Here is a 24,434-nt window from a genome sequence, read left to right on the forward strand (position 1 = left end):
AGATTTTTCGTGTGCCACGTGATACAAATTTCCTAGCAATAAAGCTATTATTCTATTTCGTCAAATTCCTGAGCTCATGAATTTCTTATGCCTATCCACACTTGCTGTACTCATGATATTGGCAAACAAATGTCTTTCGGGGTCACCGTGCCGACTACTTCGGGGTTTTGCTTTGATTATGTTTGCATTTTCCGACCGTCAGAGTTCACCTCACTTTCCCATCACATTTCTGTTCATTCTGCTTGCATTTTCTGGATTCGTGTTTAGCCAGCATGAAAAAAACGCAGGGGAAACTTGCGGAAACACATGGGGAAAGTAAGGCATCCTCTGGTGGTCGGAAAATGTATGCATAATCATAGCAAAGCAAAGCCCCGAAACAGTTAGCAGGGGGACCACGAGGAAACAGCCATGAAGATGGCCATAATCTAAATCAAAACATTCAGATGACGTGTTATGAAAATACTTTATAGGACTAACCTGATCTTTTCTTCTACAACATCTGCCACAGCAATGGTACAGGAATAATAAAGAATAATCTAAATATATCTTCATCAGAACTGAAAGAATTTCATTCATGAAAAAAGTTTTCTTGTGCAAGAAAAAATAACCATAAATAGCCAGCTTGCTGGGGGTAAAGAAAAGATGACTGGGGAAGGCACTGGCAAACCACTCCGCAAACAAAAGTCTGCCTAGTAAACATCGGGATGTGACGTCACCCCATGGGTCAGGAATGACCCAGTGCTTGCACAGGGGACCTTTACCTTTTTTTAAAAATAGCTGTTTGCATTAAAGTAATCATGTTCTTTCATAAGAACCCGTTTAAGAAATTATAAATCACCACACAGATGCTGGAGTACCTAACTGGTTATAATTTGTTTTTATCATTAATGTGGACAAGTCACTAAGGCTGTAAATCTATGCATACAATTACTTGCGAGTAAACTCCTCTGAACTCAGTAGGGTTTACTTCAAGTAAACATTCATAAGACTGAGCTTTGTGCCTTATAAGGTATTCTTTACATAGGGTGTGTTCATATTATATAACAATAGTCTTACACATTAAAATGACAGCTATAGCATAGTTACAATCGTATTTTTCACATTTCAAATTGTATCTTAAGCTACGGTTGCTATAAACTGGTTGCTTTCAGTATCAACAAGCCTGAAGTGTCTACAAAAGAGTAGGACAAAAGGCTTGCTTCTGTTTGCCAAAGTAGCCAGCTTGGGCCTGTCAACTCCAGCTTCTCAAATTCCTGGAGAGTTAGGGTAGAGCCTGGGAAGGGCAGGGACCTCAGCAGGGTATAATGCCGTAAAGTCCACCCTCCAAAGCAGCCGTTTTCTCCAGGTGACCTTATCTCTCAGTTGTAACTCCAGGAGATCTCGAGGCCTCACCTGGAAGTCGGCAACCCTAGACTAACAAGATGACCTGGAAGGGTAACAAGCAGACTCAGAAGCCTGAGTCTCCTCTGATGTTGCCTCCCAGCAACTGCCATTCAAGGGTATACTGCCTCTGAATATAGCCTTTGATGGATATATCTGCCAAGAATGTTTCTGATCCTTTTCTAACACCATCTGAGCAACTGACCATTGCTGTATGCTGTAGCATGGGGCTCCAAAAGCTAATTATGCTTTGCTTGAAGTAATATTTTCTTATGTCCTTCTTGCATGTCTCTCACATTTCATTAGGTGTTTCTGATTTCTGGTCCTGGGGTGGGGGATTTGCTGTATTCACAATATATCTGATCAAATAAAAAAAGAACACTGGCATATCCCATAGAAATCAATCCTATATAAGCTTCTTACCCAGAGCTTTGCCAAAAAATGGGAAAGCAGATTTCACTGAATTCGATGTGGCCAGTTTATATAAAGTTATTACATAGGCCAGCACATGACTTTACCAACCATTCTGATTTGTGTCAAGGCGCATCTGAGCATCCCAAAGAATAATTGTTGCAAACTGTTCTGCTTGTTCTGGGATTTATTTTGGGCATAAGGCCCAGATTTATTCATGTTATCCTTCAAGGCTGAAAACTATAACTTAGATAAAACAGTGAAAAAATGCACACCTGCAGATTTACACAAGAACCTAAATGCAAACTCACTGGTCAACTGTGTTAAAATATCTTAAACAGTGATTTAAAGTTGAATTCTGAAACATACCAGACTAACCACAGATTGATTGATTGATTGATTGAACGATTGATTGATTGATTGATTGATTTAGAAACAAATTATTTCACCCCTACAAGATTAGGAAACTTGGGTGAGCCATATATAAGCTTTTTAGCTATATGTTTTAAGATATTGCATAACTCTGTGATTCTACAATTTTGAATGTTTTTTTTACCATAAATTAATTGATATTCTGGAAGTCTGAATTATTGAATTGATTCTATTTTTATTGGTCTTGGACTGTATTAAATAAATTTGAAATTATGTCACTGCTTCAGGAACCTGCCCAAGGCAGCTTACAAAATAAAAATAATAAAAACAAAACATTGAACGATACCAATTAAAATCCAACATAATAGACCATAAACTCAGAGCATTGACAGCTTCAAATAACAGCTTCCAGGCTGAAATAGTGCTAACTAAAAAGCAGCCCCTTAATTAAAAGCCTGAGGGAACAGAAACATTTTTGGTCTGGCACCTGAAAGAAAGAACCATAGCAGCCAGGTGAGCCTCTAGGGGAGGAGCATTCCATAAGAGAGGTGCCACCTTTGAGAAAGCCCTGTCTCTGGCTGCCACCTGCCTCACCTGTGAAGGCAGGGGCAGAGAGAGCAGGGCTAGTGAGGCAGAACTTCAGAGGAGGTCTGGACAATATGGGAGGTGGCAGTCCTCCTGGTACCCTGGCCCCAAGCCACTTAAGAGTTTAAAGGAAAGAACCAGCACTTTGCAATGTGCCTGAAAACAGATGGAGCCTCTAGTGTGCCTGTCCTTCCTTGCCCGAGTTCTGCTTCATTTCCCCTCTTGTTTTGCTGTACATCTAGCTATCCTGCAAAGCATAATTAATGCAGACAGTTCAGAATACTGAATTGGGGGTGGGGTGGGGGAACTGATAAGCAAATCCTCCCAATGCATCCAGAACAATAGTCTAGTGGCCCTGGGATAATCCAGTGATGTATGGATTCAAACACAATGATTCAAACATAAGACCATGAAAGAAAAGGGCAACCTTCATACTCTCTTCTTCTCTCATAGCAATAGAAATTGTAATATAGTATTGGGTGGCAACAGCTTGAAATCAAGGGAAATGTCCAATTGCTATCCAGAAACTTTTATTTAAAGTTTCATTCATTGAAGCAAGCAGTTGAGAGGGGGGGGGAATCTTGTATTGCTGAAGGGTTTTTTAAAAATGTCCTCTGACTCTTCACATTTTGCTGAAATTCCATTTATTAGAGGATGATAAATTTAAAGGTCTGTTTGTTTTACTTAAAATGTGTGAACAATGTCATTGATTATCACGGGTACTTGAAGCAAGGGCCAAACCGAGATTCAATGAATTATGGGTCTGATGAAGTGACATTATGTGGCACATCACTTAGAAAAGAAAATATCTCTTCTCTTCCTTTGCGTATCTCTTCTCTTCTTCTTATCTCAGTTTCAAGTTTGTCAACAATTGTGTAAAAGGTGGTGATACGAAATTTATCTCTGGCATTTAGATATACGTCTTCTGGTGCATCTCCCTCATTGGGTACCTTCTTTCTGATACATTTGCAAGTTTGAGCTGCCTTGTAATCAACATCTGGTAGAATTTCCTTTGTAGCTGCTTCATATCTTTCAAATTCATCTCGTGATGTGCACAGTTGGTCAGCTAATGATCCATACAGATCTGCATATGTTTTTAGGTTCACATCCTCATTCTGTAGAATGCAAAAATCTCATCTCAAAAATTTAACATAAAAACAAATTCTAGCTCTGAAATAAACTGGGCCATTTGGGAGAAGGAAGCTGCGGCTGTGAAACATGCTCTCACTATTTGGAGACATTTTCTGGAGGGGGCGGAGATCCCCTTTGAGGTTCGGAGCGATCACAAAAATCTGGAAGCCTTAAAAGGGACTAGAAAGCTGACGGCAAAACAAGTTCGTTGGGCGCAGTTCTTTGCTAAATTCCGGTTTGTCCTTAAACATGTGCCTGGCAAAGACAATTCTTTGGCAGCTGCCTTGTCCCGACTTCCCCAATATCGGAATGACTTTGACCGACCGATTGAATCATTGTTCACCCCTGAGCAGAGGGGGGAAGTGCCGGGACTGTCAGTAACCAACCGTTCCCAGGCTAGAGCTAATGACCCCGCTCCTCTTCAAGGAGTTCCGGAGACTTTTCAGTTGAGGCTAAAGGAAGCCTCGCAGTTGGAGGAAGAGAATCAGACCCTTCCCCCGAACCTTACCCAACAGGGGGCTGTTTGGCTTCAGGGAAATAGACTGTATGTACGAGAGACTCTTAGAAAAGAGGTGTTGGGAATGGTACATTGAGCCAAACTTGCAGGACATTTTGGGTTTGTCAAATCATTGCATTTGCTTCGACGTCAGTTTTGGTGGCCACGCATGAGAGCCGATGTTGACTTGTTTGTACGCAGCTGTCCCACTTGCGCCACTGCAAAGAAGCGTATGGGAAAGCCACCGGGCCTTCTTAAGCCTCTGGAAACCCCGACCATGCCTTGGGAAGTAATAGCCATGGACTTCATCACTGATTTGCCCCCAAGCCGGGGTAAAACCGTTTTGTGGGTAATAACTGACTTATTTTCGAAACAGGTTCATTGCGTTCCTTGTGCTGGGTTGCCTTCGGCTCAGAAATTGGCACGGTTGTTTATAAATCACGTGGTGAAACATCATTCTGTCCCACGGAAGGTCCTCTCCGACAGGGGGCCCCAGTTCGTGGCCAAATTCTGGAGAGCCTTCCTGAAAGTGATGGGGGTAAAAGAGCAAGGCTTGTCTTCTGCTTATCACCCTCAAACTGATGGCCAGACTGAACGTGTAAATGCTGTAGTGGAGTGCTATTTACGATGTTATGTAAATTTTCATTTCATTTCATTTCATTAACCTTTATTGGCATACCAAAAGACAGAGATAGAAAACAACAACAATATACCTCCAAAGGGCAATACATATAAGTTACAGTCGGGTTAATAAAACTTTTCTTGTTCTTTAAGAACTCCTGTAAGAAATTCAGCCACGGTAGCCGTAATTTTAGGATCATGGTCACTCAAAAGAAATTTGCATTTCACTTCATTACTCCTGTATGTCTTGTACTGGAGCAAAGTAGATAGCAGTTTATCCCGCAGAGTCACATAGAAGGGGCAATCTAAAAGGATGTGGTCAATTGTATCTAACAAGTTTAAACCGCATGTGCATAGGCGTTCATGTCTAGGGATCTGGAGGTATCGGCCTAAGAGCATCCTAGATGGGAATGCATTAACCCTAGCTAATAGAAAAGCACGGCGTTGAGAAGGTATCTCTAGGTTATCTAGATACCTAGCCATTTTACCCGATCCATTATTAAGGCCTAGGGCCGCCGGAGAGCGGCCACCAGGACAATTGGGTGGAATTGTTGCCTTTTGCTGAATATGCCTACAATAATGCCCCTCATTCCTCCACAGGTTTCAGTCCTTTTCAGGTCGTTTATGGAAAGTAATTTGGTCCATTTGGTTCTGCTACCATTACCCCTGAGATGGAGGGAGTGCAGGGGGTGCAAGACTGGGTGCAAGTGGTACAAACGACTTGGCCCTGGCTTCAGAAAAATCTGGAGCGGGCAAAACGCAAGTACAAGGATCAAGCAGATAAACATCGATCCCCCGGGTGGGAACTCAAAGTGGGAGGTCAGGTATATCTCTCCACCAAAAACTTACGGTCGCTACGCCCTTGTAAAAAGCTCAGTGACAAGTATGTGGGTCCTTACCCTATTACTCGAGTTATCAATGACGTCACGGTTGAGTTGGCTCTCCCTAAGTCACTTCGAGGGGTACATCCGGTGTTTCATATTAGCCTGCTCAAACCTTACACCGCAGCCCCCCAGTTCCATCCTCAACCCAAACCAGAAATTCCTACGGTTGTGTGTGGGGGGGAAATGCATCTGGAGGTCTCTAAAGTGTTGGATTCTAAACTGAAAAAAGGGAAATTGTTTTATTTGGTTCGCTGGAAACATCTGGGCCACGCCCAGGATGAATGGGTGGCGGCCCCTCATGTTGCGGCCCCCCGGTTGGTACAAGAATTCCATGCCGCTTATCCCCACAAGCCACGTCCCGACAAGGCGGAGGTAGGGGGGCCTTAAGGGGGGCAGAATGTGAGGTACTGCCTTGTCTCTTTTTCTGTTCTGCCCGTAAAAGCGGTGGCTCAGACCTTTGCTGGAATATTGGTTCAGGATTTATATGAAGTGCTCTCTGTGTAGGCCTCTGTTGGAATGTCCCGCTCGCTTTCCTCTCCCCGTTCCCCCCTCCCTCCTGACCTTGGTTTCCACAGGATTTTGCTAACGAGCTTCCTAGATGTCTTTGATGTCTGTTCCCTGGTCTAGCCTGGTACTGTTATCGTTTCGTTCCCAAAACATGTAACTGACATCTGCAATGTAGTACTGTTTATAGTCTAGCATTTTTGTAATAGAAAGCACTTGCAGCTCGGACCGTGCAAGGGCCTAGTCATACCTGATGCTTCTCAATAAAGTTACCTGCTTCTGATATGGTCGTCTGAGCGAGTGATTTTATGGGAATTGCCCAGGGAGGCTGGAAAGCCTTACATGCATTTTATTTACAATATTATTTTCTTCTCTTCTAGTGTCTCCCTTTTGTGACCGATCTTCAGCTATACATTCTAATGCTTCTAAAATTTTAAGGAAAGATTTCAAAATTGCTGCTGTTGCCATAGCATGTGCCTCCCACCTGGTATCAGAGAGGGGTTTTAAGAAAACTTTCAAAATGCAAACTCTGCAACAAAGAAATGCAAGGGCTGGTGGCCCAAATGAAACAACATCATGAGAAGTGCTGTGATGAAGATAACAAAAGGAACAGATTTGAATGAATTCTAGCTTGTTTAAGAAACAAAGGAGGATACACTGGTTATTAAATTTTAAGTGTTCAGGGTTTTTAAAAAACTTTTTAAGTTTTGGAAATGTAAAAAGCAACTATTAATATTATATTATTTAATAATTTAAATAAATAAAAAATAGTATATTGAGCCTAGTATGATTATTCTCAGTTACCACTTTTTCTTTATCTTTAAGATTTTTAAAGGATAAGAGTAAAAATTGTGATGTTCAGTTGTTGTTTTGAGTCACTGTATGTATGTAATTTTTTCATTTATTGTGGGGGCCCCTTTTTGTGGCCCCTGGTTCAGCTGCACCATTTGCAGTTTTGCACCATATGGTCCATGGTAAATCCAGCAATGGAAAATTTCTGTGGTGCCCCCCCCTGCCCTTGATGCCCTAAGCATGTGCTTATTTTGCATAATGGTTAATCCAGCCCTGCATCTTCTACAAATTACAACAACTCTTCAGACCTGCATTTTTCTTTGCAGGACCCCCTTGTACAGATGCCCAAACCTGTCTTTTCCACACATGATGATTTGCAGCTTTGGAAAGTCATTTTAAATCATGCCCTATTCTTCAGAGCAGCTACTTGTGAATACTAATTGGCTTTTAAAAAACCAGGGAAGATCCTAATCAGGGATCTTTCCCATGAGGTATGTTTTGATCCATGGCACTAGGAGTGGGGCAATGAGAACTGTAAATTCTGAAGCAGCAGAAGTCTTCAGTTATTTTCAAAGCTGGTAGCAAGAAGAGAGCCGGTGTGTCTAGCATTCAGTGGGGGCACTGCTGTCTTTCTGTTCCTGCAGAGCTAGTTCGCCATATGCTTTGTGGGGCCCATACAGAAAAGCACCTGGTCAGACCTCTTCAGAAGAGGCACTGATCAAATCTGCCGCCCCTCATTATTGGATATTGTGCTGTTGTTTACATAATTTATATCGCATCTTTCTTCCCTTTTTATATATATATATTTATTATTTTTCAATAATTGCTATACATCTCATTTGACAATACATCCTATATACCAATCTTTGAATCGATACAAAATTAAAGAATTATTAGGTGTATGTCTTCAGTATTAAATATAATTAATTATAATTGACTTCCCCACCGACTTCCTCCATCCCTACAAATATCTGGTATCTCCTTTGTAATAATATTTTCTAATCCTTATAAGTCATTATTTTAATATTATACTTTCCCCTTATTTAATACATTTCGATAAGCAATAATAATATAATATTAATAATAAAGAGAGAAAAAAGAATAAGATCATTTAAAAAATGGAAAAAGAGACATAACAAAACACATTAACATTATTTTCTCCAGTCACTCATCTCTGTCATATAAAATGGATTAGATCTTAAAAAACTTTATGTACCCCCAAATAAAAAATTAAGTTGATATCATTTTTCCTCTACCCCACCCCCATTTCCCATATTAAGAGTCAAATTAGTATTCTTCCGGTTTTCTTAACCCTTCTTTTTAAACTTTTCTTCTGTCTGGAGTTTCTGTTGCCATCTGCATGCATTCTTGAAGTGGTCTCCTGTCTGTGACAATCGTTACCCATTGCTCCTTGGGCTATTGATTCTTCCTCTTGTATTCCTGTAGTATGGTCTGACAGCTCATTGTTTCTTGTCAAAAAGTTTTTGATATCTTCCAACGAATTGACGGCATGTTTAACTTGTTTATAGGTGAAGGTAAGTCCTTGTGGTAACAACTAGCTGTATTTTATTCCCTTATTTCTCAGTGTCTCAGCAAAATCTTTATAGATGGCTGTCTTTTCAATCAGGTGACGAGGAATGTCTTTGAGAATTATTAACGGTGTATCATCTACACTTAGATGATTCTCCAAATGAAGTTTCATAATGATATTTTTCATCCTGATGTCAAAGAAGGAGACCAAGATCTCTCTAGCTTTTGTTTTCTGTACTCGACTTGACAAGGGAATTCAGTATATCTTGTTTATTGCATAATTTAATTCTTGTTCATTTAAATGAAATATGTCAGCAAGCGATCTTATGATAGTCTCTCTGGTGCCCCCTAGTCTTTCAGGCAAATTATGTATACGCAGGTTAGATTCTCTCTGTTGCAGGTCCAAAACAGCTAGTTGGTCCTTCACTCGCTCTTCCTGGAGTCGTATTGCTTCAATTTGTTGTGCTTGAGATTTCATGTCCATTTTAACTCCTTTCAATTCTTCAGTGTTGTTTTTAACTGAAAGTTCCATCTTATTCATGCCATTTTTCATTACTGTAATTTGATCTTTTATTTACTTGATCTCATTTAATATGCCCGTGTTGGCGAACGCACGGCATGCGTGCCCGACTTGGCACGCCGAGCCCTCTCTGCCGGCACGCGGGGGTAAGTGGCTCGCTGCCGTTGTGTGAGAGGGCCTGGCGCACGGCAGCAACATCCGCCCCCTGCCGAGGCTCCCGGGCTTCAAAAGGCCTCCCGGGTCAGCGTCTGGGCCCCTCCCTCTCAGCTGCGCTTAGGCTGCAGCTCAGCTGTTTGCCGGCTCCCGCTCCCCTCTCCGGCTCAGCCCCGCCCATCTCCACCTGGGATGGGGGAGGCTGTAGCCTAGCGCCGACAATGAGGAAGAGAAGTGGGTGTGTAGAAAAGAAGAGGACGGGTGGGAGAGGGGAGGACCAACTTGCTTGTCTCGCAGCGAAGGAGTTGGGTGCCGGGCAAGTTGTCACCCCTCCCGCTGCCCTGCTCCCGCCGGACAGACCAACCCGCGGCGGCGTCCACTTCCCCACTGCCCTTTCGCTTCCTTCCCCGCCCCTGCCCATGGGAATGCTGTGCTGCGCCCCTCGCGGGGCAGCTGGTGGGGAGGAGGCTGCAGTGCAGGCCAGCTCCCCTCCGGAGTGGGCGAGGGCCTTCCGAGGGCAGCAGCAGGGAGCCCGCCCCAAGCGAGGAGCAAGAATGGGCGCTGCCCTTCTGCAGGCCCCCACCTGCTGTGGGTGGCCCCCGCGCTCCCCCCCCACAGCCCTGGGAGGGACAGAAGGGGCAAGCGGAGCAGCTGCCTGTGGGGCAGAGGGGCGCCAGCTGCATCTCCCATGGCCGGGCTTTTGTGCCTGGCCAGCCCCCGCTGCTTAGGCCCGCTTCTGATCCCAGAGCTGTGGCCTGTGGGTGGCGCTCCAAGGAGCCTTCCGGAGGTGTGGGGGGGTCTGCCTTCACAATGTCGGCAGCCAGAGCCCCTCTGCGAGTGGACGGCCGTGCGGCCCCAGCGACAAATTGGTAGGGGTCTCCAAGGGCTATGGGGTCTGGCCAGGCAAAAAATAATAGCAATTCATGACTATTAGTTAGATTGGATACTAGTTATGCTGCATACCTATTCTCTCCAGTATCAGAAGAGCGTGCCTGTTATATTGGGTGTGGTGGAACACAGGCAGGATGGTGCTGCTGCGGTGGTCTTGTTTGTGGCTTCCTGGAGGCACCTGGTTGGCCACTGTGTGAACAGACTGCTGGACTTGATGGGCCTTGGTGTGATCCAGCAGGGCCTTTCTTATGTTCTTATGTTCTTATCCACATGTGCCAAGAAAAGGCAATCAACGAGCAGCACCTTTCTGTCTGCGCCGTTTTGCCGTTTCATCCATCGAGCCTGTCCTCGAGTCCCTGAATCCACCAGCCTTGCCCCCCCACCCCCAGCCTGGAGCTTCAGTCAACGGTTTCCAGGCTTGGGGGGGTTGCTTGGCCCAGAAGGGACTCTCCCGCCTCTCCTTCACTGCATCCCGCGGCCTCCCGTCCTGCCTTGCCTGGCACCACATGCAGAGGGCTCACCTGGTCACACTCAGTGCCTGGGAATGGGCAAAGGCAGCGAAACTGCCCCACTGGAAAACTGCCACCGGGGTGGCAGTGCTGGTGCCCTCTGCTCCTGGAGAGCATGCATGGGTGTATGAGTTGCTGGGCGTATGAGTTGTTTTTTCTAAACTAAAACCTCAGTATTCAGGTTAAATTGCCGCATTGGCACTCGGCAATAAATAAGTGGGTTTTGGGTTGCAGTTTGGGCACTCGGTCTCTAAAAGGTTCGCCACCACTGTATTATGCCATCAAATTTTGAGTAATAATTAAAGTCATTTGTATAGCTGATTGTTCTTGTTGCATGGAAACCTGTGCAAACTTCTTCTTTAATCATTCAGTTTGTGTGGCCAACATTTCCTGTATCTTTTGATGATTACTTTCCATGATTGTCTGTGGCTTTTGTATTTTCCAGACTAGTAAGTTAAATATAAGCAGGCAACTTAGTGCAAAAAAGCTACTAAGTTGTTAGAAGGCTCTGGCTTGGCTTTGAAGCTTGTTCCAGGAAGTATACAGGGAATTGTGAGGCTGTGGGCTTTCCGTCGCTCCCACTCTATGATTAAAGAAGGTAGGATTTATTTTGCTGCTACACTGAGTGGGGCACATCCGGCCAGCAGCCCACTATGGTTTCCTGACTTCCTAGAGAAGCCACTTCCTGAATAAACATATGGCTGGAGGACTCTCCTAAGGTAAAGGAATGGAGAATCGAAAGTGAGGGATTTCTCCTCCCCCCCTTCTATGCCGCAGCCACTGATTGGTAGCTATTTATGCCACTCAATTCTTTCTGATTGTTTTGTTTGCCTGCTAATTCAGTTTTTAGTTTAATTAAATAGTCTTTTAGTTGGAGGGTCACTTAGAATCCTGGGTGGAGGGGTGCAGAGTCTTTAGCCGATTTTGAAAGACTCCAGTCATTCAGAATCAAATTAGTTGACAAAAGGAGTTCATGTAACTTACTCGGATGTTGGAAATTGGGGTTCTCTGTTATTAGCTTGTTCAATGTTCGGTAAAAGATAGAAGAGATCGCAGCCTATTTCCATGAGACGTTCATGGTGGTGGAATTCCTCCTCGGCTGGCGGGACTTCAACCGACCCTCCTCCACATCAAGCAGCTCTTGTGGGAGGGAGGTGGGAGTCAAACCGCTCTTCTTTGGCAGCAGGGGTTGCCTGTATTCCGATCCACCATTTAGAATCAGAGTCGGGGCTTTTAAGGGGGGCCCTGGTTCAGAACGCCTCTTAGTTCCCTCGAGAGATCTCGGGGGACATGGCGCTGGGATCAGCTCTCTACCAGAAGTCTGCACCTTTCTTCCCAATGTGGACCCTAAGCAGCTTACATCATTCTCCTCTCCCGTTTTATCCTCATAACAACCCTGTGAGGCTTGTTAGGCTGAGAGTGTGTGGCTGGCCGAGGTCACCCAAGGTGGAGTAAGAATTTAAACCTGGACCTCCCCGGATCTTAGTCTGTCATTCTAACCACTGGCTCTCAATGTGAAGAGCTATTGTTGAGCTATAGCAGCAATTTGCAAATGTGTGTCCACGCAGGAAAATCCACTTGCAAATGACTGCTATAGTACAATGATCATAGCGGAATATCCAAAGATGTGTTGCAAAGGCAACCTCAGCTGGTCATAAATTAATACAGGAAGGGCCATAGTTTGTCCATGGCTCATACTGTTGTACAGGCATCTATATGTTGCTATATAGCAACATGGTTTCTCTGTTAGTTTCATGGCAACCCCATACATCTCAGTCAAAAGCCGATAGAGATCAGTTCACCTGGAGAAAATGGCCACTTTGGCAATTGGACTCTATGGCATTGAAATCCCTCTCCTCCCCAAACCCCACCCTTCTCAGGCTCCACGCTAAAAACCTCCCACCAGTGGCAAAGAGGGGCCTGGCAACCCTACCTGGGGCCCTTCCCAATCCTGGTTTTTCTCTTGTAATGGGTCAGAGGGGCAGAATCATTTGCAAGAAAAAGTTGTGGGGGAGGGGCAGCTAACCCTTCTCCCATTTATCAGTTTCCCCCTTGCAAATGTCTTCCTGTGCTATTTTAAACACTTTTTTTCTCACACATACTCCAGAATTGGAAATAAGATTACTAAGGGGAAACAGCCTGGGGTAAGGGGTAGGAGCTGACAGGGAGACGGCACCTCTCCCTCTTTACCACTGTTTTTACCTGCACATGTCCCCCACCTCTACATTATCATGGCAAACACAGGTTTGGAAATATATGGCCAATGTAACATGTAGTTGTATCATGTGAGATACCTTTAACCCATAGTTACAGATATATGAAATTTTGCATTTGTACTGCTCCGATATGCTGCAGCTGGAATTTGTTTTCTCAGCAGGTGATTAAATAAGATAAAAGTAAATCAATGTCAAAGTTGCATGTGAACAAAGGAGCATACTTTTGTTATTTCCTGGTTGTTTCAGGAGTGGCCTCAGACATATAAAAGGTTTCGGTTGAGGTTTACAAAGATAGTTCTGCACATGCTGATATACAAAACTGAAAGTTGACGTTGTGGACTGAACTTGACATACAAACAGAGCAAAACTCTGAATAATAATATTTCCTTTTTGTCACACAATTGCTAACCTACTGCATATTTTAACTTTTAATATTCTGCAGTGACTACTCGTCTAACAAGTAACCCATTAACAGTAAGTGATAGGTCACATGCTTACCCAAGCCACGTATTCACCTTGAAGAAAGAAGGAAGTTTGAAAAGTCATTATTGTATAATTAAAATAAACACAATGAAGGATACAATCCTGCCCACTGCTGGGCATAAGCAGTGCTACAAATCAGGTCACAACATACCTGGTAAATGACTTTTAAAAACATTGGGAGTTCCTGACATGGAAGTCCCAGAGTATTGTCTAGATAGACGTTCAGCCCAACCTACCTTACAGAGTTGTTGCGAGGATAAAGTGAGGGACGGGTATATTGATCATGAGGAAGGGTGGGATAAAAATGTAAGAGATGGAGAGTATGAGGTAGTAGAATCCTGAGGTCACAGCGCCTGAGACTGCAGGTGGATAATACCGCTTCTCAATGTTTGTGTGTAAAGTGCCATCAATTCGCAGCTGGCTTATGGCGGCCTCTTATGGGGTTTTCAAGGCAAGAGACTAACAGAGGTGGTTTGCCATTGCCTGCCTCTGCATAATGACCCTGGAATTCCTTGGTGGTCTCCCATTACTCACAATGAAAACAGGCCTCCAATAAGTAAAATCTGGCAGTTGTAATAGCAGGAGATCTCCAGCTAGCACCTGGAGGTTGGCCTCCCTAACTCTAGATCAGACCATGTTTGTGTGTTCTTTTTTTAAGGGGATTTTTTTAAATACAAGGGAAGATTGAGATTCCCTTCCCACAGTCTAAAACGGGGCAATCCAGTCTACCATTTTAGAATTCTACTGCTACATGTATTCCCCAGGCCTTGGAGTTGTTATACATTTATTTGTACAATTCCTGGATTCAGCATCCCTGTGTACATGGGGATGCAACTTCACACAATTGCCAACAGGCTTAAGGCAAGTATAGTGCTAAGAATAAAACCCTGGGCTTTAAAAAGATAATTTGGAATGGCCCAGAGTTGGGCCATAAATGAAGAGGAGGACTTTGAATAGTAGAGAGGAGGAGGATGTAATATCTATGTCATCAGGGGCAGTGTTAGTCATGGGTCATCCGGGGCAGCTGTCCTGGGCCCCTTGCTGGGGGGGGGGGCTGCACTGGGAGCCCCCACAGCCCTGCAGCCAGTTGCCACAGACACGGCCCTGAAGCTCCTGCCCCTGCAGACAGGTCAAAGCACATTCTCGATACTTGGCAAAGGTATCACAGCTAATTGCCTCTTCCTGAGACAAAAAAAAGGCTCAGATTTTGGCATCCACAGTTGCTGGGCTACCTTGAACAATCAGGATGGTAGTAGAAAAGAGCAAGAGTCCAGTAGCACCTTAAAGACTAACAAAAATATTTTCTGGCAGGGTATGAGCTTTCTTGAGCCACAGCTCATAGTAAGCTAGTGGCAGAGTGGTAACATTTCTTTGCTGCCATTACCGCCACTTCATAGGTTTTCCAATGGGCTTTATAGTGTAATCTATCATATGCAATACGGGTTCACTGCCAGAAATGCCCTAGATGTCGCCTCACCCTCTTCAGGCCACCCAGTTCCATAGCAAACCAGGAACGGGAGTGGTCATAGAGGGGCAGCCTTATCAGTTGCTTCAAGGAGATCCATGGTCCACGCTCCCACTGAAGCCTCAGCTGAGCATGTGTTTGGGATCCTAAATTCTCCCAGAGCATCCTGGAATCCAGTAGGATTCATGAGCCTTTGTGGGTGGACCATTTTACTGTATACCTTCTCATGTGGGGCGTTGGAGCCACATTCACCTTGGCTTTAAGTAGGTAATGGGCAGACCATCCCTCAATTTTTCAGTGCGAAACTTAGATCCAGTGTGTGACCTCTTTCATGTGTTGGGCCATCATATTTTGATACAGGCCCAAGGCAGTCAAAAAGATGACACAATCCTGGGCTGTTCCTGGATATTGAAGTCCCCCAGAATAATCAGTCTAGGAGTCTCCAATACCACATCTGACAGTACCTCTGCTAACCCATGAAGTGTGCCCACTGGGAAACTATGCAGCTGGTAAAGAAGAATGAGTAATTTGTACTTAGTCCTTAGTAGGGGTGTGTCCCAATCCCATCCCCCCACCCACCCGGTATTTTTCAGATTCAGGTTTATTAAACCTGAACATTTTTTAAAAATCTGGAAAACTCAGATTTCCCAACAAAAAAATGGGTTAATAAACCCAAACCTAAAAATGCCGAAAATATTCAGCACAGATAGGAAGGTGGGGGAGTGTTCCTTTTGCTGCTGCCAGCGGCAAAAGGAATGCTCTCCTGCCTTCCTGTTCAAGAAGCTTGCCACCTGAGACCTCTGTGGAGGCCCGAGGCATCAAGCTTCTCTAATAGAAAGGCAGTGGGGCGTTCCTAAATTTTATTTATTTAAGCAACTTCTTCCAATATCTGAGTCAGTGCTAACCTGGCAATCTTAGGACACTTCAGAGGCCGGGTTCATCAGGGATGGACTGGCCATGGCAGTCACAGGGAAATTTCCTGGTGGTCTGCGGCCCCAGAGGGCCCCTTGCCACCAGAAGCAAGCAGAGCCAAGCCTCAGCAGCTCTGCCAGAGTCTCGGGGGCCACTTGGCTTGAGCCCTTGAGCAACAATGAAGACCCGAGTCAGGTCACCAACTGCCCTCCTTCTGCACTGCCACCAATTTGCAAGGGAAGGGCAGCTGGTGAGCGCTGTACCCTCAGCTTGGCTTGTTCCAGGGCCATTGTAACTTCATTGGTGTTCATAATAATTTGTCTACTATAATAAGAATGCCCTGATCTAGCCTGATCTTGTCAGATCTCAGAAGCTAAGCAGGGTCAGCCCTGGTTAGTATTTGGATGGGGGACCACCAAGGAATACCGGGGCTGGTATGCAGAGGAAGGCACTGGCAAACCACCTCTGTTAGTCTCTTGCCATGAAAACCCCAAAAGGGGTTGCCATAAGTTGGCTGCGACTTCACGGCACTTTACACACACATAATAAGAATAAGAATTATAACTTCAGCATTTCTGTAATGTATCTGTGATTTCAAGAATGTGAGAACAGTGGCATCGCACTGGGGCTTTGATGTATACAGTCTGTTTTCGTTTTGTATTGTAGTTTAACGGTTTATGTGAATAGCCCCCCCCCATCCTTTTTTGGGTTTTAAGCCTCTTTGGGCTCCTTTGAAGAACAAGGCAGTGTAAAACTACTGAAATAAATTAAACGAAAAGTACATCTGCCCTCCTCAAAGAATTGTGCCTAAGTGCAACATCTACTTATATCTTTTCTCAGTGCTTTGATAAGAGATGCAGAAGAGTATGACAGGGTTGCCCGCTCTGGGTTGGGAAATTCCTGGGGGTTTTAGGATGGAGCCTGGTGAGGGTGGGGCTTGGGGAGGGGAGAGACTTCAGAGGGGTATAACGTCATAGAGCCCACCCTTCAAAGTAGCCATTTTCTCCAGTGGAACTAATCTCTGTAGCCTGGCGATCAGTTGTAATTCCAGGGGATTTCCAGTCACCACCTGGAGCTTGACGACCCTAAAATGAAATAACAATAATATATCTGTGTGGAATAACTGTGTGCAAATACACCCATTGTCTTCCCTTTTGAACACCTGCCATTTCCAGGGCTCAGTCAGCAGTGATCCATACCACACGGAAAGTAATTTTCCATAATTCATAGCATGAATTATGAGCCCTGGTGACAACACAAAACTACATCAACTGAATCCATGGAGGGGAAAGCCAAAAAGCTGGCCCCACCCCAACCACAGCATGGACAACAAAACACACGAGTCGAGTCCGTGTGTGTACTTTGGAAATCTGCATAAACTCTGCTGCCTGAGATCTGAGATCCTGACACAGAGGCTGTGATGGAAAAAAGATGCAGAAATAGTTGGATGGGACTATAGGGGAGCTTGGGAAAGGGGCAGGAAGCAGAGGTGAGGGGAAAGGAGTGGACGCTGCAGTAGCTTGAGCGAGAAAGATGAATAAGACAGCAGGCACAAGCGAGGTTACAGAGAGATGAGGGAGTAGACTGAGAAAGCAAAAGAGATAAAGAACAAACTAGAGGCAACAGTGGTACGTTTGTGTGTTGAAACATAGAATTGCGGTAGTTATGTAGAAAGAGTCAGGGTTTTGAAAACAAAAAGGTATGTATGTGTAAAATGCAGAAAGCTCTCTCTGCCATTCATGGCTTCTCTCTCTTCAGCTTCTCTGAGTGTTTTTCTTCCAGTGGACTAACTTCCAGTATCAAAGGTCAGGGAAGCAAAAATGTGCTCCCTAGAGCACTTTTATGTAAAGTATGTAAAAATAAGCTATGGCCAGAGAGAGGGCTTAGCATTTCTCACAAGTATATATATATGCCCAATTTTATATGCCTAATGATAATGATCTAGTGACCAGGGCTGAGTCTTCTGCATTAGTTGTTTTGAAGAAGGAGGAGGAGGAGGAGTTGGTTTTTATATGCAGATTTTTTCTACCTTTTAAGGAGAATCAAACCGATTTACAATCTCCTTCCTTTCCTCTCCCCACAACAGACACCTTGTGAGGTAGGTGAGGCTGAGAGGTGGAAGAGAGCTGTGACTAGCCCAAGGTCACCCAGCTGGCTTCAGGTGTAAGAGTGGGGAAATCAACCCGGTTCACCAGATTCGAGTCCACCTCTCTTCACCACTATACCACGCTGGCTCTCCACCATGCTTTTATTCAGATTGTCTTCATTTTCATTTATACCCAGCTGCTGTTTTTATTGTAATTATTTTAGTATCATAATACAATAAATAATTCACACAAACCTGGAGATTGGACTAAGGAAGGATACTATGAAAAACCAGTAGAGGGCATCCAAGTCTAATGGTCAAAATCTAATCATACAGCCTTGTTAGGGCCCAGTCTTATATTATTGTGTAGAGATGTCTACCAAAATTTAATTTTAATTTTGGTTCATTTTAGTTTCACCTGTGTTTCTTTTTTCTTGATTATAGTTATTATACAAGTTTGTTTTCTTTATTCTGTTTTCCTTTCCATTGGTTTGAATAAGAAACACAAGCCATAACATTTTCCTCTTCATCCAATTAGAATGAAATTCCCATGTACTGTTACCTCCCACTCTGCAAAAAGGTCCTCCCATCTAACATATTTCAAACAGATAGATGAAAGTGTCCCAGTTTTATAGTCAATAAATATCCTTGCTTGTAGGACGGGAACCAAGAGGCATAACATTGGCATGGAGGGGGGGGGTAGGTCTCCTGCTATACTGGGAGATAGCCCAGTCTGAGGGGCCCATACTGCACAGCTGCTTGACAGGCAGCTGGGCAGAATGAGGCTCTCTTTGGCAATGCCAAATAAATTGTTCCCACTCCCCAGATTCTCCTATCATAATGCCCTACATTGGCATGCACGTTTTTCCTCCTTTCCCAGGATATGTGCACATGTGTCTGTTTTTAACAGGATATGTGCACATGTGTCTGTTTTCTCACAAGCATTATCTGTTTTCCATAAAATAAAAAGTTACAACAACACAACATAGAAAAAAACAAAAGTGATGAAAAGAACAAAACATGTTTTAAAGAGCATAGTGAAATACATTAACTGTAATGTATGTTCATACGATTGTTATCAGTCTAGAACTGTACTCTGTGGAAACATAACACCACCAGGTGTCCTCTGTTACTCAGTCCATATTATTACTGCCATGGTGCTCTTATGTGTGGTTTCAGATTATTTTGAGATGGCTGGGTGGTGCAGGGGATTGACAGATTTAGGTTCGGGTTATTACTACAGTCAGTTACTGCAACAGTTGCAGGTCTGCAATTAACTATTTATACTGTGAGACAGAAGTCTCCAAAATACAAATTAAATAGAGAAGTGAAGCATAAAAGGGATTAAAATAGCTCAATATTAGAAAACAATATCAGCCTAGGGTTGCCACCCTCCAGGAGATAGAATAGCTGGAGATCTCCTGCTATTACAACTGATCTCCAGCCGATACAGATCAGTTTGCCTTTTGCTGGGTGGAGGCTGCGGCGGCTGGAAGCGCGTGGCCTTGGCACCGGAAGGAGCCGCTGCTGCCGCTTCGCCTCTGACAGCAGGGCTCCAGGCAGCAGGCAGAAGGCTGCTCTGAGGTGGGCTTGAAACACCAGCTGGTGATTGGGGAGGGAGGGCGTGGGGGAGGTGGGCTTGAAACGCCGTTGGTGCTGGTAGGGGGGGGAGGAGGGTGCAGGAATGGATGGGGGGGGAGAGGGGGAGAGAGATGCACAGGTCCGGGAGGCGGAAAGGAGCTGCCACCTCTGCTGGATTTGTTTGTCCCAGTCTCTGGCCCCGTGCATTCAGTTTTTTGAATGCAGGGTCATAAAACGTGAGACGGGACAGGGGCAAACAAATTCGATTACAGCCAAGCGTAAATGGCCTTAGTGATGTGTGATAATTCTTCTGTTTGAATTGCAATTTGGTTATATATCACATGAACATATATTTTTTTCCATATTTTATTTTATTGTTATAGTAAGGATACAAAAAAAGAAAAATGGAAAGGAAAAGGGACATTAGCTAGATTTCATTTCATCCTGTCATATTTCTACCCCCCTATAGATTACATTGCATTGTTTTTTAATCTTAGATAAACTTATATCAATATTTTAGTGGTACATATAATTGTTTCTATGTAACTTAATTATAATTTGATTTTAATATACTCATAAAAAGGTTTCCATTTCTCTTGAATGGCGTTCCCAAGAGTTATCTTTCAGGGATTCCGTTAGTTGCGCCATTGTTATATACTCCAAAGACTTGTCAATCCATACTCGGACTTCTGGGACATTTTTCGTTTTCCATATAGCAGCCATCACCACTCTTGCTGCTGTTACAAGGTATTTTGTCATATCTTGTTGATCTTTATTAATCTTATCCGAGGTTTTATTCAGAAGGAACAGTTTAGGATCATAATCTATACGCTGCTCCAAGATTTTTTCCATGTTTGCGTGAATTTGTTTCCAAAATTTCTGAACATATTCACACGACCACCAACAGTGGTAAAAAGAGCCTCTAACTTTTTGGCATTTCCAGCATAGCCCCAGTGATAATTTATTCATATTTTGAATATCACTCGGTGTTATATCCCATCTGTGGAGCATCATAAACCAGTTTTCATGGATGTCTTGGCAAAGGGTAAATTTGAGATTTTCTTGAAATAATTGTTCCCATTCTTCGATAGATATTATCTCATTAAAATTTTCCACCCACTTAATTAGACATATCTTGACTTGTTTTTGTTCCGTGTCGTATTTCACCAACAATTTATATATTTTGCCTAATAAATGTTCTCTCGGTTTGCTTATGAGTTGTTCAAATTCCGTTTCTTCCTTGGGTTTCCCCCGTATCATACAATCCTCCTTTAGTCTCAACATTAATTGATGGTATGTTACCCAGGATATATTTGGATAGGCATCTTGCATATCCTGTAGAGGTCTGAATTTACCACATTCATTTATTAAGTCACGATATCTTATTGTCCCATATTTATTTATCAGTTCCACAGATGTTGAAAGGAGCCATCAATAGTGGTGGGGTGGGACTTAGGCTTAGTTTGATTGTTAAAAGGACATCATCTGCATATCCTCTTATTTAAAATTCTCCTTGTACTCGTAGTCCGGTTATTGCCTGGTTTGATCTAATTTTGTTTGCTAGTAACTCCAACGTTAGATTAAATAATAGTGGAGACAATGGGCACCCTTGCCTAGTACCTTTCTCAATATTGATACTTTTCATCAATTCCCCATTTATTATCAGTTTAGCGCCTTGTTCTGAGTAGATGCTAGAAATCCACTTGGTAAAGTTGCCCTTGTTGCTTATACTATGTAGTACCTAGAGCAGTGGTTCTTAACCTTTTTTTGACCAGGGACCACTAGGCCTTTTTTTTTTTTTTCGGTGCAGGGACCCCAAAATAAAAATTCCGAGAATTTGAAAATAAACTTTAATCATAACTGTTAGTTAAACATTAAACTTAGAATAATATTTGAATATATATTTTTATAATAGAGAACTTTTAGTTGAAAATATTAATTTATTATGGATTTATAACTTTGTTTCGCGGATCTTAATTTAGTTCTTGTGGATCCCTGGGGGTCCACGGACCCCCGGTTGGAAACCAGTGACCTAGAGGATGAATTCCCAGGAGATATTATCAAATGCTTTTTCAGCATCTACGAAAATGAATGCAAATTTCTCCTCCTTATTTCTCACCAGTTCCTGTGCATTGATCAAAAATCTTATCATTCATATGACGTTTTGGGATGAATTCCGCTTGGTCTGGGTTAATTAGTTTGTCAATGTTAGTAAGTAACCTCTGCGCTATTATTGAGGTAAACAATTTGTAATCGGTATTTAGGAGAGATATCAGCCTATAGGAGGACGGTAGTGATGGATCAGTGCCTTCCTTTAAAATAAGAGCGATATGGGCTTCCCTCCAAGTGCCAGGAACCATATGTGTCTTATGTATTTCATTCATGACCTTTGTGAGCATTAGTGCCACCTCATCTGTAAAACATTTGTAGTACTTGGCCGTTAGGCCATCTGGTCCTGGTGTTTTTCCAAGCTTTAGCCTGTAAATTGCTTGTAGCACTTCCTCTAATAATATATCTTGGTTTAGGGTATTTCTTTCTTCATTTGAAAGTTGATTCAGATGATTCTGTGCAATGTACTTCTTTATATCCTGTAGTCGCTCGTTCTATTTTTCTTGTAAAGCTCTTCAAAATAGTTCAAGAAGCACTGTGAGATTTCCGCCTCCTTGTGTGTTATAAATCCATGTACTTTAACCGATGTTATCATTCTTTTCTGTTTTTCTTTGTTGATCATGTATGCAAGATATTTGCCTTTATTCGCTTGTGCAAAGTATTTCTGCTTTATAAATCTGAGTTTCTTTTGCATTTCATCTAAAGTAAATCTATTTTCTGTCTTGTCTCTCTAATTTATTTTAAAACCTTTTTATTATTAGTTAGTTGGTAAGTCTTCTCCAATTGTCTGAGTTTCATTTGTAAGTTTATCAGATGTTTTTTCCTCTCCTTTTTATTTTTAGAGTTAATGGCAATACAGATTCCCCTCATATATGCCTTGCAGCAGTCCCATACAGTCGCTTTGCTTATCCCTGGAGTTTCATTCCTCTGCAAGAATTCTTTGAGTTCTAGACGACATTTATCAACGTCTATCTGTTTATAGAATATTCCTTCATTCAGTTTCCATCTATATATTCCAGTGATTCTCTTCTTCCATTTCACTTCGATTGGATTGTGATCTATTAACGCCCTTGGTAATATTTTGACATGTTCCAAGTTCCTTTTAAGGGTCGCCGACATCCAGCACATGTCAATTCTTGAATGAGTAGAATATAGTCTTTCGCTCCCGGATTTTTGATCCTCCAAATGTCTTGTAGATTAAGATTTTGCATGCTTTGTTTTACACATTTTGGTAGTCTACCATTTTTCTGATTTTTGGAGCAATCTAGTCTGCTATCAAGGACCCCATTCATGTCCCCCGTGACTATAATCTCATATTCTTGCTGGTCTTACAAGGTCAAAAAGAAGTCCGTAAAGAATTCTTCCTTTGCAGTCAAGGGTACGTATATTGAAGCAAGTATTTTTATTTCTCCTGATGGTGATTGTAGTTTGAGTATTAGTTGTCTGCAATCATTGTCTTTCATTTCCTCCAAAACCTTAATAGTGGGATCTGTGATGTATATTGCTACTCCTCTTTTTTTCTGATGCCGAGGAGGCATAAACTTTGCAAAGTCTTTTATCATTGAGTAAATAGTTATGTCTTCTTTTTATATGTGTTTCCTGTAGACATATTATGTTTGCCTTACTTTCGAGAGCGCATAAAATGTTTTTTTCCTCTTTTGTGTTGTGTTCAAGCCATTGATGTTTATCGAGATTATCTCTAGGCTCTCCATATTTGTTGCTCTTATTTATAGGCCACTGCTTCCCCTAGGAGGTCTTTTTCTTGTTCCGGTGATCAATCCTTCTTATCTTTTCATGTTGCACTCATCTTAGCATTCTTTTCTTCTTGCTTCCATCTTTCCGCCTTTAATTCTTCTTCTAATGCATATAGACTTCCGTTGGAGGACTTCTGGTTGGACAAGATGGCAGGATGACCACACCTTTACTGGAGCGGGATTGGAATGCCTGTTTATGGCTAGGAATCCATATCTTAGCCCTGGGTAAGAAGAATGTCTACGGGGGGGGAGGATGATAAGGAACATAGATCACATGAACATATTGATCTGTCTTATACTGAATCAGACCAATGGTCCATCAAGTTCAGGATTGTCAATACGGAAAAGTAGAATCATTGTGGAAATCACTGGGATTAAGCTGGCCTAGCCTCTCTGGCACACAAACACAGTAGATTCTTCCCTGTGTTGCCAGGTTAACACCACAGCTCTTTAGAACCATGGTGCTAAGAACAGTAGCCTGGGTCCACGTCTTCCCCTACAGTTTGCATAAATAGGTGAACAGTCCTTCACTACAGATTAAACAAAACTGGAATCATCTGAATATATGAAGCAGCCTTATACTGAATTAGTCCAGCATACATTAATGAAAAAGAGCTGTATGTTTCCCCCAAAATCCAATAACGTTTCATTAGGGTTGTCGATTCGGTATTTCTTTCTTCATTTGAAAGTTGATTCAGATGATTCTGTGCAATGTACTTCTTTATATCCTGTAGGGTCCCCTCAAGCTTCACTGAAGGTGTGGGACCTCTACCTCCCAAAATGCCCCCCCCCGGAGCCACAGGAAGGGCCGAATGTACTTTAAATGGCTTTATTCGGCCGAATTTTTTCCGGAACTCCGAATCTCACGTCGAATTCCACGGATCTGAATCGGGGGAGTTTGGACTTCGGCATTTCCCAAATCAAAACGGGCCAAATTTTGCCGAATCCGAATTTTACCAAAAAAAATTTTTAACAGCCCTACATTTCATTCTAACTACAAACTCCGTGAGCAATGAGGAGGAAATATTTGCATCAAATTCACAGTATCT

The sequence above is a fragment of the Euleptes europaea genome, chromosome 12 (genome assembly GCF_029931775.1).
Source record: "Euleptes europaea isolate rEulEur1 chromosome 12, rEulEur1.hap1, whole genome shotgun sequence".
Taxonomy (NCBI): Eukaryota; Metazoa; Chordata; class Lepidosauria; order Squamata; family Sphaerodactylidae; genus Euleptes; species Euleptes europaea.